At 45.0% G+C, this 10,284-nt stretch overlaps 1 pseudogene; it reads right to left on the bottom strand.

Moving 5' to 3' along the window:
* Nucleotides 1-6,936: 6,936 nt before the first annotated feature.
* LOC118516560 lies at nt 6,937-9,954 on the bottom strand (annotated as a pseudogene).
* Nucleotides 9,955-10,284: the final 330 nt, after the last annotated feature.

The following is a 10,284-nucleotide window of genomic DNA, read 5'->3' as shown; positions in this document are numbered from 1 at the left end:
TGGCTGTGTTCTGAAACGCGTGTGTGTGTGTTGGGAAAACGGAAAGAAAAACGTTCGTTTTGTTGTTTTTTTGTTGAAATACCAACCAAAACCACATATCGCAACACGGATTCCGATATTATGAAGTTGCCGATGTAAGAAATTACACGAGCGATGTAACGAGAATCTTTTCCGATCTGTATCTGTAGTCTGTTTGCTTCATCTTGTGCTAAATTTGTTCTCAGAACCACTCTTTCTCTTTCTCTCTCGCTCTCTGTTTTTTCTCCTTTCCTGTTCCTCTTTCCTTTTCTTGTGAATCATTTTCACCTTCTTCTCTTTTGTGTTTAGCTTACTGTTTTCTTATGCGTTTGTGTGTACCAGCGTTTTTGCTCATCTTTTCGGCATGGTTTGGGATAGAAGAGTATTATTATTATCATAATTATTATTATTATTATGAGATGATTTGATAGGAATTTGATGGGCGGCATTTGGTAAAACCGTGTTACACTGTCTCTTTCGCGTTTCTTTGCTTTTTCTTTTCCTTCTTCTCGTCTCTGTCGCTCTCTTTCCCAATTGTGGTTCGGTTGTGTGGTTGATTTTTCTTTTCAATTTGTTTTCTTTGTTTCCCCTTTTTCTTTGTTCTATCTTGCTTCTTCGTTTGTTTAAAGGTTAGTTGTTTTGTTTTTTGGAATTTTGTTTCGCAGTTTTCCTTTTTCTTTCCCAAAACAGGAGCTGAAAACAAATTTTCTGTTGCCGAATTTTTGACAGTTTCAGTACTATTTCTTACGTTACACTCCATTCCTCACCCTTGCCTGATCACGATCGTACGGGTGTGTTACTTTTGTGTTGTCTGTGCGTGTTTTTGTGTGTCTGCATGTGTGTGTGTTGGAAAAGGGTTTTCCTGGCTGGAAATGTTACGCTTGCAAGCTGTCCATTTTTTGTTGTGGTATGATTGTACTGAGCAGTCTGAGATTGTTTCACCCATTGGTTTTCCTTTTCTTGAGCGAATATTCCTTCTTTTTTTCTTTTTGTCTGCAGGTGGGAAAGATAGATAGATGGGTCTGGTTACGTGTCGGACAGGTGAAGGTGAAGCATTTTGAGGGAAAACCCCCCTCAAGCGAACCGAGTCGAAAGCGCTTGAATGGTATTTTTTGAGTATTTTACGACGTTTTGCAAAGAAAATCGTTCAGGAGAACCTTTTTCCTGGTGTGCCCAGTGTACATAAGTGTGGATAAGATCATCTTAAAAATTATAGACAACAAAAGAAAGAAAATGATTAACAAAACAGTTTTATCTCTTTCCCTCTTTCCAGCTCTATTGCAAAGCAAAGCCAAGTGAACCAAATGCAACGTGTGCTTCACATTGTCTTCATTTTTCGTGGTGGAAATTTCAAGAATTTCAAAATTTTTGTGTTCCACCTTTCAACTGTTTCCTTCCGGTTCCGGTTGGATGTATCATCGTGTCGAGTGATGTGTCCTTTTGCGCTCCTCACGTTATCCGGTCCGTTTTCAAGTGTTTTTCTTCCTTGCATTTACCTCTCTTTCCTTCCGTTTCTTCCTTCCTTTTGTAAAGTGTCTGTGTATGTCTTTTTGGCTTCTTTTTTGTTGTCCTTTCTGTCCGTAAAGCCGTTAAGACCGTTACGCGTTTTAGTTGTCTGTTGGTTGTTCTTTTCCACGTTTTCCACCAGTTATCGATCGTGCTAGTGTAGTTGGTGATGCATTCGTCTTTGTTTGATTGCGTTTTTCTGTTCTTTTGGCAATTATCACATTTCTAAGTTTTCCTTAAGCTTAAGAAAGAGAGAAAGAGATATGATAAAAAAAAACTGAAGGAAATAAGTTGCGCAAAAACAAATGTGAAGCTTATGCAACGCCACATCACGGGGATTTCGTTCATTCACTTACACGCTTATCAAGCGCCTCCTTGCTTGAGCCACAACTGTTCCTAATCTTATTGGAAAGGTGTTTTTGTGTGTGTGTGTGTGTCTGTGTTTGGATCTGTATGGTGACTGCTTAGCTATTGGCTGGAGCTGTCGTCACTTCAAAGCATCCGCTGGTCGCATTTTTCCACCGTCCCCAGGACGACGAACTGCACACCCTTAGAGCACACAATTTGTTTTCGGTGGGTATGAGCATGATATTGGGGCGGAAGTCCGTTAGCCGAACGGTGGGTGGGTGCTCCAGGACACACTCGCAGCACATCGGAACCGGGTTGATTTTGAAACCGGCCAGGAACTAAAGCACGCCAAACAGAAAACATAAACACCGTGTAACGTAAAACCCAAAACCGCGGATGTACTTGCTTGCTCTGTCGTTCGCGTGTTTGCGGCCGTGTGAATCGTTTTTGTTTCTCTCCCGTAATGCCGTGCCAATGTAATAATCAATATGAACTAAGAATATGTATATGTATATATATGTATATGTATATTGTATGCGTGTTGTATATATATAAATATGCCCATCCGGCTCTTCGGCGGCTTGACAAATTGCTACGACAATGTTATAATATGAAGCACGGCCTGTATGCCGTCCGCTTGTGTTGATTTTCTGTTTTGGCTGTGCTGTTGCTGAATAGCCTTTTTTGTTTTGCTTTGCGTGTTCCAATCTTCCAATCTGCCTTAGTGTACCAACTGTCAACGCCTACTAACACCTGCTCACCGACTGTAGCTAGCGTTCGCACGTGTATAATAGAGTGGTTGATTTCTTCACAAGTTGCGCCAGTGTGTTTGAAATACTTTCACTTTTTTGTTTGCTTTCATCTTGTAATGTAATTCTTTCGCATCTTTTTTTCACAATAAGCCAAACTTAAGCACAACTATACAACAATGCTGCGTATGTACAAGTTCTGAATGCAACACTCTAAATGCTCTCGTTTGTTTCCCCGCCCCATGGAGAAAACCTAAGTAAAGCGAGCCTTTTTAGTGGGATGGGAGGATAAGTGATTTAAGGGGGCTGGATTATCGTTTAAATGTGTGTGTATGTGCGTGTTGGTGCTTGTTTGGAGCCCGGTTTAACGTTTAAACTCAACAAATGCTATAGCAATACGAACGATACCTCCCGAAGCTAGTACAACAGATCGACCGCAAATTTATTTATATTCGTTTTTGTTTTGTTTTGCTTGCATTTCCTAGGGAACTCTTACGGTCGTGATTTTTTTTTTTACGGCGATGCAACAGTAAGACCGCAAGCAAGCTTAGCAAATCGACCTACGTACATGGGGAAAAAGGTGCTTCCTTCTCTTGCATGGCTGTGCTTGCGTGCGTGTGTGTGTGTGCGCCCTTGCAGCTGTCTACTTACGTTTCATTTGACCTCGAGCACGGTTGCATAAATGCAGGTGCTGAGATACCGTACGAGTGTTGCCAAACGCATAACCCTGCCGAGTGTGTTGCATCGAGCGGAGGTGGTTCGAGGCACTACAAACGGCTCATGTTTCACTACCATTAGTCACGGTGAACAGATTAGACGCCGTGAACACTGTGGTGTGGTGTGTGTACCATCAGGGGCTTGTGCCAGAGAGATCCAGGGCTTGGTCTATCTTCTCTACAACTGCGCGGTAGTGGAAGTTTTTGGGACCCATCTTCTACTAGTGTATTAAGATTCTGGCACATGCTGATGACATAGACCACATTGGGTTGTGCCTCTCTGGTATAGAAGAAGCTTACCAAAGGATCGGTTGGAGATTTATGAGAAGAAGCAATGGCGGCATCACAAATGGCAAGAGGAAGATTCACTTCGATAGGAATATTCTTAGAATTTGTTTTGGCCCTCAGTTTGTGAATAGTCAATGAAAAGCTCTACGAGCTGTACGGTGAGCTCCACGACCGCGTTATGAATTAGACACGCTGGACGCCGATGACTTGGTCATCTAATGAGAAATGGCACCCTACGAACCAGTCCGTAAAGTCTTGCTAGGTCGTCCACATGAAGGTATATGGATATACCAGGTAGAGTTGTTTAGAGCAAATTGACATTTCTCAACCTGACATAACAGTTCCGGGGTCATCGAGGGGAAGGGTATTGAAAAGAGTGTTACAAGCGTCGAAGGAGGCGCTGGTGGTTGTTTCGCTTGCGATTTTTTGACGAAAAATCCAACCAAATATCGTCAATACTCTGTGGCACAACAGTTGATATGCGAAGATGACCCATAAACTAGCGAAATTTCTCAAGGGACTGAGAATCGAGGCTGTTTGTTCATGTGGTAGCCACATACCATATGATTTTGTAAAAAAAAAATCTGACATATCTCGACTAAAATGGTGCTTTGTCCAATCGACAAAAATTCACCTTCTACAATACATACACCTTGGTCCACATAGACAAAGGATGCGTCAGGGACTCAAACTGACATAAAATGATTGCGTTGATGCTTCCGCCAGAAAGGTCATTCCACTATCTAGGATTAGCAGACGATGGAGCTCGGCGCTGATACATTAGTAGCCATGGTAAAGAGGCAAGCAAATAGTGGCAGGTTGTCACTAGATAATCTGTCAACGCTGTCAGTGTTGACATGTATCGCACACACTTCCAAATTGTGTTTGATTTTAGAACGATTAAGTCAGCCATGGTTGTTTGTTAAATTATAAAAAAACACACACACACACATACACAAATCCTTGGCGACAAATGACATTAGCACGGTTCCTTTGGCATGCCTTCCATCACTACTTGCATCGGTTTACTTTTGCTATTGCGCTGAGCTGCTGTAACACTTATGCGGATGATTAGCTTCACATGGTGGGAGTGGGTCAGTGTAGTGGGATGTAGCTCTCGCCTGGGTTTGTGTCTGCTGTTTATCCCCTTTTCAAGAGGTTTCTTTATGTGTTTTTGTTGCAGTGTGCGTGCGTGTGCGTGTGTTGTCTTTTCTTTTGTATCCTTTTTCTGTTGCCATACCACGTTTACATCACTATTATTGATTTCTATCTACGTTATTGTTATCCACGAATATTTGTTTGTTTGGGCTCTGGTCGGGTCCCGCGCCACAACCGCGTCACACTATGGCCGCCACCAAAAACAACACAGCTAATATTGAATATATATTCTTACGTAAGTGTTTCTTACTATTTTTCACTTTTCTTTTTGTTTGCTCGTTTGGTTTGGTTTGGTTGTGCTAGTTTTGTTTGTCTGCTGTTACCATTGTTTTGTCGACAGTATTACCACAATTGCGCTAGTTCGCGCCTTTTACATCACTGCACCAACTACTACTACGCTTGTTCTATCGCTTCCTTTCGCACCGATCGTGTGTAAATAGGCGAGCAGTGTATGTGAGTGTGTGTGTGTGTTTCGTTCTGTTCCTATTCAGTGAGGAAGTAGTGTGATGATGAGTTTAGTATTTTTTGTTTGTCTGTGTGTGTTTTTTTTTTCTCCTCTCTTATCAACTCTACGGTCTTTCCCACATCGTCGGACCACGTGTGTGTTTAGTTTGTTAAAGTTTTTTTTTTTTTTCGTTACTTTACTCATTTTGTATCAAATTTGTTCTTCTAAAGAGCTCCAACCATCGTCATCGTAGCGAGCTCTTTGCTGAAACACTCGCACAAAAAAAATTGGAAAGCAACTTTGTTTCGAGGGAAACTTGGCTTTCCCACTCCCCCCTCTTTTTTGTGTATGTTTTTTTTTTTGCAAATTGTTTGTTTTTCTTCAATAGTGTTTCATCTGTTAAATTTATTCTGGTAGTTGTTCCCTAGTTTTTTTTGTTTGTTTGTTTTGTTCGTTTAGCGTTATCTTCTTCACCTTCACAACTGTGTGTACGGTCAAGAGTTGAGTTTCCGTTTGTTACCTTACTTTTGACTATCTTTTTCTGTTTTTCTGCTTCGCGCGCTACACTTTGTTGTCGCTATGAGTTTTTTTTTTGTTTGTTTTTGTATTATTGAATTGGTCTTTTGCTTTAGTTAATGTTTTACGTTTTAGTGTTGCCTAATGTAGTGTGTATCCCCTTACCTTTTTTGTTTTTGCGTTACTTTTTTGTTGTAGTTGCTATTTCTCCTCGCATCTAATTTGTTCATTTTGTTTAGCTTTGCTTTGCTGTTGTGCCACAATTTTGGTTCCACGTGTTCGGCGTGTGTCCTAAGTGTCCTAGGTGTAAGTGTCCTTAGTTGTGTTGTCTACGTTGGATGATTCGATTGTGTAGTTCGGTGTAAGTGTGTGTGAATGTGTTTGTGCCTAGCTGTGATCCAAAGGAGTAACAAAGAAAAAAAAAGTTTGATTGAATATGTAAAAACTATCTGTGCAAAAATAGTTGTGTTCTTTTATCATCCCTTTTTTGTTTGCTTCTTCTTTCTGCCTCTTCTTTCCTTTGTTGTATTGAATACATTGTTCGTGTAGAGATAGGTGGGTCATTTCATCAATGTTTGTTTGTTTTGTTTCAATTTTATCTTTTTTTTTTTGTAAGTATCCTCTTGCTTTGCCTCTTCTTTGTGGTTTCCTTCCTACTTACTATGTCCTTGGAGAAATGATCCCCACTACAGCTACAGCCGCGGGGATATAGTGAGAGTTCCGAGGGGGAAAACAAATACCATCCGCCATTGCGAACGTGCATAGAACTCGCTAAAAATTGATTTTAAGCATTAGCGTCCATAAACAATGAATGGCAAGCATTGCTACCCGGCTGCCTATCGATGCGAATCCTATACAATTGAAGCGGTTGTTTGGCGGACGGCGGGCGGAATTAAAAACTCAAACTGTCAGACCAACTCTCAGCTAACGTCAGCTGACAAGACAATCGAACCGAAACCGAAGAAACGCCGGAAAGGACATCCTACAGGAGGGGAGCGGAGCTTACTGTTCGAGATAATACTGCCAGAGTGTGACAACACCGCACCGTGGGTTTGACGTTGATCCCCTCCCTAAGGCCCTGTGATTGTTAATTCACATTGCGAACGAACGTCGTCCCCATCACGTGTATCACCTGTCCCCGAGCAAGCAAACGAAAAAAAGACGCGCCAATTCGGTGTAATGCCAGGATCCCCGTCCAGCGATGATGGTGCGATGTGTTGTTGCCCACCGTCTTGAGCTACCAAGCGAACTAATGATATAGAGTGTGTAGTTGCAGCAGCAGCTTCGGGAAGATATGGCGCAATGGGTTTTTTTCCGTTGTTTGTACAGCCTGATATTAGCGGTCGCGGAAGTACCGATATTCCACACCGTCGTCCATTTCCGATATACATATGTAAAGGTCTTCACGAAAAAAAAAAACAAAACGGAACAGAAATGTGCAGCGAATGCACGACGCGCGCGCTTGCGCGTCAAGCCCAATAAAACTCGCCCTTCATCGCAATGAGTGTCTACGGTTTAGACGTTCGATTCGATGACGAGCGGGTTTTATTTCTGGTGATTTCAGTTGTCCACCTCGTGGCAAACCTCCATGTAGTCCGGATCGTGCATAATGTCCTTGATCATGTCCTTCAGCATCGTGTACCGGGGGAAGATTGGGTAGATTTGGAGTTACCGTACTCGGACTGCAATCGTTGGTAGATAGGGTGGGGGGGAGAAGAATCATTTGTGGTGCTGAGACAGTCGTGAACATTTGTTGGTTTACCTTCAGCTCTCGAATCAAGTTCCTTAGACCGGTGTACTTTTCAGCAGACGATACAGATCGTTTATCATCTGCGTGTTTTCCTGCTCGATCTGTGCCGTGGTCATCGCTGGAATGGGGAAAAAACGAAGGCATTAGTACCAGGGGCAAGGAGTCTATCCACCGTCGGAGTTGGATCCCTACTTTCGAGCCGCTCCATCCGTTCGCGTCGTTCGCCGCTTCCTCTGCCAGCTTGGCGGACGTCTTCACGCCTTCGCCCGACTTTTGCGATTTCTCCATAATGCTACAGGCACGCAGTACGAAGGCCGGAACAGTTTCTAGCTTCTCCTGCTTCGGGATCTCGACAGTGTCCAGTACTGCGTTTCCAACCGGATCACATCCTGCGGGAGAGTGTGCAGCCGAGGGTTAATCGAAGTCGCTATCGGAACGCTACCCGAAGCTTACCTTAATCATGAGCTTCAGCATCGGATAGCGATTGAAGATGTTGCGCTGGCTCTTGGAGTCACCGTATTTGTTCATCAGGTTGACCAGTGCCTTCTTGGCAGTGTCGTACGATTCCTCCAATCGGATCCGGACCGCTCGAAGCCGTTCGTTCGTCTCGAGCAGCTCTTCACGGCTCATGCCACCTGGATGGGGTTTTTTTTTTCGGAAGCGATTAGTAAGACGATCTCGATGCGGCATCCAGTCCATTAGTGCGAATACTCACTCGGCGAACCTTCGTCCTTCACATCTTGCACTATTCGTCTGACGCTTTGTGTAAATTTGCCAACTAAATTTGTTGAAGCTACGAATGATCAATGAATATTTGCGCTATCAATTGGTATATGCTATACACTCAACCTACGTTACAGCTAGTGTATGTCAAACCTCTCCTACAGTGTAAACTATTCTATATCTATACGACTGTACAAAAGGAATTTAAAACATCTAGCACTCCAGCACTACAGCAACTGCTGTAACCAAATATGCTTACTCACCATAATGCTTGGGAGATTCTGTAACGATAAGTACAAACTCGATTAGTACGGGCTTCCACCTCACGACACCTGTCAAACAGCGTCACTCAGAGAGCAACTAGTGTGGATCAATCTGCAGGTTTGACACAAAGTTCGGGTTAAAGGAAAGCAGCGCCAACACATCAAACCACTACGAAACGATAAAAAATGGAGCCTACAGGGCAAACTTACAGTGTGGTTGTTTTACTGTCGGTATTTGAGAGAGAGAGAGACAGAGAGGTAGACAGTGGTGTTTGAATAATGATGGGTAAGTGGTGTGTCTTGTTGGTGGTGTGTGTCTGTGTGCTGTGAAGAAATAGAACGCTGGAAAAGAGAAGTAAACCCCCGGAAACATTGTCCTCGTCCGTGGACGAGTGATTAAGATTCATTAAGCGTGTCAGCGACTGCTCCGCGGCGGAGTTTGTGTATTGTAAATGGCATTTGTTTTTCGGCGGTATCGGCGACGAGTACATTGTAGAACGAGCGGCCATAACGACCACATAATATCACTTTATGGAAGAGTCACGACAGTTGCCTTTCGGGACCGCGTGTGTGTGTGTGTCTGCACTGTCAGGGTGGTGCAGCCCGTAGGACGAACCTTTTTCCGCGTAGGACAGTATTTTTGTGCCGGCAAACAGATTGTGCTTGTCGCCGGTACTGCCTCCACCGCCGTGCTCGGGCCCGGCCGGCTTGCTCTTCGTGCGCTGCTTTGCATTCTGGCTGGCAGCTGCCGGTTGTTGGGGTTGCTGCTGATGTTGCTGCTTGCTGCTGCTGCTGCTGCTGATTGGCACGATCGGTTGCGTCCGGTCCGCGGCGGAAGAACGCATCGACAAAGTCTCCGGACAGGTCGGAGGACAGGTTGGCGGTGAGATAGCGCCGGTAGTAGTGCTCCTCGGCGTACGTGTTGCCGATGTTGATCTTGTTGCCGTAGATCCGGTCGAACGCTTCGAAGACGTGCTCGTTGTTGAGGTGCTTCGTCAAGCGGGGACGCTCCCGCAGGCCCAGCTTGTGCAGGATCTGATGCTTGATGGTTTGCAGCAGGATCACCCGATCGGGGGGGGATGCTTTGGTAGAGCCGAGTCGGATCCAGGCCCTCCGGGACGTCCACCGGGTGCGTAGTAAGTCCGTTAGCGTTGGCGGCGATACGACGATTGTAGAACTCGGACAGTACGTCCGTCACGAGGAAGATGGTGCTGAGCACGATCTGTGACGTTGGTTTGAGTCCTTCGTGTTCCAGCCCGAACTCGTACACCTTCCGGTTGGTGGACAGGAGATTGTTAAGGCTACAGCCGGTGGGATGGAAGTCACGCTTGGTGCGCTGCGTTGACAGACGTTCGAGACGACGCAGTTCCGTCTCCTTGCGCAATTTGCATAGTTCTAGCAGGACACTGGCATGGAAGCAGTAGAACGTTTGCTCAATCGCATCCGCTTCGTGGTGAGTCGATCCGGTGCGCATACAGCGCCTTCAAGCTGATCGTCGTACAGTGCGTACAGATCACTGGCTAGCCCTCCAGCGTGAGTCCAGGAGCAGGTCGCATTCGGGGATACATTAGCTGCACCGCTACGGACAGTTCGGTAGGCCCGTGCACCGAAAGGCCACGATCGCTGCTCGCTTCTACCGTTAGCTCAAACGGTTGTTCATGCTCCTCCACGAGAAGGAACACTCGAGACACTCGTCCTCCCCGGTGCGGCCAGCACCGGCATCATCTGCCCGACAGCTTCCAACCATCCCAACGGTGACCAGTAGCAGCAGCAGCAGCCGTGAAACACTGGAGCAGGTGGCCCG

This window comes from Anopheles stephensi, unplaced genomic scaffold (assembly GCF_013141755.1).
Source record: "Anopheles stephensi strain Indian unplaced genomic scaffold, UCI_ANSTEP_V1.0 ucontig33, whole genome shotgun sequence".
Taxonomy (NCBI): Eukaryota; Metazoa; Arthropoda; class Insecta; order Diptera; family Culicidae; genus Anopheles; species Anopheles stephensi.
The sequence above is the reverse complement of the archived record's forward strand: the minus strand, read 5'-3'. Positions and strand labels throughout refer to the sequence as shown.